The 5000-nt window shown below is 32.8% G+C and overlaps 1 non-coding gene across 1 annotated transcript; it reads right to left on the reverse strand.

The window, feature by feature from the left end:
* Nucleotides 1–1267: 1267 nt before the first annotated feature.
* On the reverse strand, nt 1268–1339 carry TRNAP-AGG (transfer RNA proline (anticodon AGG)). The gene has a single exon. It is a non-coding gene; the product is annotated as a tRNA-Pro (tRNA).
* Nucleotides 1340–5000: the final 3661 nt, after the last annotated feature.

Below are 5000 nucleotides of genomic sequence, written 5' to 3' on the forward strand. Positions count from 1 at the left end.
AACGAGAGCCAACTTTGAGTTATTTGAAATAATAATGATTTTAAGCGTCTGCTACATAAACATTTTTGTAAATATTGAACCATTATATAGGGTAATTGATTTTAAATTGATTGAAATTAACATTTATCTAAATTAGCGAGTAATAATGTCTTTGATTATTCAGTTTAGAGGCTCAATATGAATGAGGGAGATCATTAATTTTGAAGCAAATTAAGGTGAACACATACTTAACATTATCATATTCTATTTCAATGCGGTGATGATTAATTTTAACACATATTACAGCAGCATAAGGATAATAAGAGTTTAAACATCACACTATAATTGCAATGGATTTAATTGAGTTAATTAGATATAATGTTCAGTCTGGGTTTAGGCTAAACGCGAGGTGGGAGTTCTTAAAATAATTTTTGTTTATAGATGTTTAATCAAAGTCAAAGCTAAATGCAACACAAGTAATTTCAGTAAGAATGTTACCTTAACCAGCCATGTATATATAATGATATTTTAAGAGTAATCCATGGTTATATATCTGGTAAATTGTGTTTACGAAGTTAGTTATATTGATATACGATATGATGTTATGAGAACCCATTGTGCTGTTATTACCTCATGTCAGTTTATATAATTGTATTTCGTTTTATGTGAATTATACATTTTTGCACAGTTATATGTGTGTTAGCAACTCGGGTTCCTTGTGCTAACCTCTTACTGAACTTTGGGTTAAGTAATGTTAGGTTGAATGAAACCTTTTGATTGACCCCTCCTAAATAGTATCACACACACACACAATCATACTCAAATATAGATATATGTATGTATATATGAATATATATATATATATATATATATATATATATATATATATATATATATATAGTGTGTGTGTGTGTGTGTGTGTGTGTGTGTGTGTGTGTGTGTGTGTGTGTGTGTGTGTGTGTGTGTGTGTGTGTGTGAATGTGCGTACGTGTGTACGTACACACACATACCCACATATATATACATATGTTGTCCAAAGCAACTTATCATGACCTGGCTATCAGCATGCAAACGTATTTAACAATGCCATTATCATTTACTTTATCTTAACAGCCAACTTCCTTCTTATCTATACCGACTTCTAGATAGCGCAAGACTAAACGTTCACCTGTGCATCATACATCTCCTTTATAAGCATTCCAATCAGTCCTTTGTATTTTAGTTTTCCATTTTCAAATTCCCATTATTATCCCCAACCTCCCACGAAGAGAAAAAAACAAAAACTTTTGGGCCTGACCGGGATTTGAACCCGGGACCTCTCGCACCCTAAGCGAGAATCATACCCCTAGACCATCAGGCCGTTGTACGAGAAAGTAATCACTTGTACAAGAAAGTCTTAGCTGTGACACTTACCTGCGTTCGGTACCGTTCGGATGACGTAGCAGTCTTAGCTCCGCCCACTTCCTCGCTATTGGCTGTTGGGCTGGTGGGAGGTTGTGAATGAGTATGCTTGGTGAAAAACAAAACAAACTCGTTGAATTACTATGTATGTGTTCTTTGTGTATTAGTATGTATCATTGTTGCTATAAATATGTGTTATTATTGCAGTTCTTGTTCTTCAGTTTATTACGATTTGAAAAAAAAGTGATTATTGTTACTAATATCATTTATATAATTATCAATATTACTTCTGTTTCTACTATTGCTAAATGATGGTTATGATAATAGCAATGGTAATCATTACCATTATATTAATAAGAAATGTAATGATAGTAATGATAATAATAATTATGATGTTAATGGTGATAGTAAAAATAATAGTATTAATGAAAATGATAACAATAACAATAATATTGATATTGATGATTGTGATATGAATGGTGAGAATAATAATGATAATAATGACAATATTGATAATGATAATAATAATGATAATATTAATAATGATAATAATAATGATAATAATAATGATAATGATAATGATAATAATGATAATATCAGTGATAATAAGAATGATAATAGTGGTGATAATAATGATAAAAGCGATGACAAAGAAGAAAGTAATAGTGATTACAAAAATAAAAAGAAATAATAGTGATAACTATGATAATGGTGATAATGATAGTAATAAAACAATAAAAATAGTAATATAATAATAATGAAAATGATATTAAGAACAATGGAAATTATTTTGAATAATGATAGTAATAATGGCAATGGTGTAAATGATAATAAATGATGGTAATGTTTTTGATACTACTAATAATAGTGGTACTAACTATATGATGATAATGATGATAATAGAACCAATATTACGTTACCGGTGTCAAGACTTTCATTCATCTCATCCCGCTATTGCTGTCATTATAACAGTAATGGTGATGGTAATGATAGTAATAACAGTGATAATAACAATAATGGAAATTATAATAATTGTGATAATAATGATACAGTTAATAGAAATTATATTGACAACTACAATAATAATAATAATGGTAATGATGATGATAAATTGGTATATTGGCTATTATTACCATTATATGTATTATTTTTATTCTATTTACTAAAGTGATAATTGTGATATTGAAATTATGATGAAGGATAATGGTAACCAAAATAACGATAATAATTATTGTAGCAATATGGATGAAAATTGTAATGGTAATGACTGTAATAATTATGATAGTGATAATAGTAATAACAATGATGATCATAATGATAATGATAATGATGATGTTAATAATGATAATGATAGTGATTAGAATAAAGATAGATATCGCATCTCATTAACGTTATAATCGTTAACATCATAATTGTTATTGGATCATCATCAGCACCATCAAATTATAGCATACAAATGTGCACCACATCAGTTTCTCTTTCAGTGTCTGTCCGTCTCTCTTTTCCAGTCACTTTCTCTTATTTTCCTCTTTTTTCCGTGTTTTCATAAACATTAATTGTATGAATAATAACTAAACAAACTATGATGCACATATTTTCGTAATTTTACTTTAAACTTAATGTTTGGAATATTTGAAGTTTAAATGTACTTTGACCACTCTTTATAGGAGTCTCCCTTCTAAATTGTTAATGTCTTTACAGAAAATGAAGAATGTTTTAAAGGGGTAACTCATATCTATTTACAATGCTAAAAATGGAAATGTATAATGCTTTTTATACATACTCATACCTACAGAGATATATCTATCTACCTATATATATACATATCTACCTATATATGTCTATCAATCTACCTATATCTGTCTATCTACCTACATTTCTCTATCTACCTATATATGCTCATACAAACAGATATATCTATATCTATCTATCTACCTGTCTGTCTATCTATATATATGAACGCAAACATACACACACGCATATATGTATTATATATGATATAATATATGTTTATATATATTGTTTATGTAATATATAAATATATATAGATATATGTTTTTATATATCAATTCATATTGAATATATATATATATATATATATATATATATATATATATATATATATATATATATATATACACACACACACACACATATATATATACATATAAATTGATACAAGTAAATAGCATTGTAGCAAAGCAGAATAATATTATGGAGTCTCACAACGTTGACTTGGCAAACGACCCCTTTCACTATCCCGGTGACCTAACTACCGTCCAAGAGGGTTCACCTGGAATTCCGTGACAGCCTCAGGCACAGCGCGGGCAAGGCAAGTTCGGGGGATTCTTGCCGGGAACAGAGTCAGTGCGCAGAGGACACAAAGAGAAGAGAGACGTGAGCGACCGCGAAGGTGCAAACAGATCAGCAGAGATCGGCAAGCCATCGGAGGCGGCGAGCAGCAGATGGGTCGGCATCCCTTTCTATAATACATCTTTAACGATATGTGTTCAAGTTCTGCAGTTGTGCACACCTGTGTGGCATTTATGCAGTTAATAAAGGGGTGCATTTAAACTATCCTGTAAGAATTTTCTTACGATCCTTCGTAAACAATGCCTGCCTTTCCTGTATGAATATTTAAAGACAGTAACAAGCTTCATTATCAGTGAACAACCCGATTTTCTCATAACATTGAATTTTCCCATGCGACCATTTCCATTAATGCAAAAAGGACATAAGAACGAGTCATAACTCCGTCAACACACACACACTTGTAATTATATTCATGCATATGTAAAATTATATTCACTCAAGCGTATACACACACACATACATATATATAAATGTGTATACATATACATATTTGCACACACACGCATATATATATATATATATATATATATATATATATATATATATATATATATATATGGGGTGGTAGCCGAGTGGTTAGAGCATCGGACTTTGGATTCGTCGAAAAATCCAGGTTCGAGGGTTTGAGTCCCCAGACACTAGCGTTGTTCCCTGCAAGGAACTTTACCTTGTAAAGGACCATTCAGCCTTTGTGGGTGCCGGTCCCAAGCTTGGATAAATAAAGAAGGTTGGTGTAAGGAAAAGCATCCAACTAAAACCCATGCTAAAACCAGTATGGAATAAGCCATAATAGGAAAATCAGTGGAGAGAGAAAGAACACACTGAAAGGCGTCTCCTTACAGGGATCTGGAGGAGCAGTGGGAGGACGTCGAAAACGACTGTGAAAATTATATAAACGACAAAAAAATTGTATGCAGTCAAAGAGAGAGAAGGTGCTTGTAAGTACAGTGAATACCGTACCGGCGCCCGTGGGAACTAGCCCGCAGGTATGTGGAATAAGACCCCCAAAGCCTTCCGCCCTGAGAGTACAGGAGGCTCGCAAGCAGGCGGCAGAGTGCGAACGGTACCACTTTCCTCAAGCATGTGGGATTTCCCATGTTGAGTGTCGGTGGACGCCCTCAAGAAGCAGGGAAAGAAGCTCGGGCAGGGCCACTTCAGCACCGCCTCCCTCGTCCGCTGGCACGGGGCTAATGCCGCGATGAAGATGCCCAGAGGAGACATCAGCCGTTAACTCTTCGTCAATGAGT

Source organism: Penaeus vannamei, chromosome 2, assembly GCF_042767895.1.
Source record: "Penaeus vannamei isolate JL-2024 chromosome 2, ASM4276789v1, whole genome shotgun sequence".
NCBI lineage: Eukaryota > Metazoa > Arthropoda > Malacostraca > Decapoda > Penaeidae > Penaeus > Penaeus vannamei.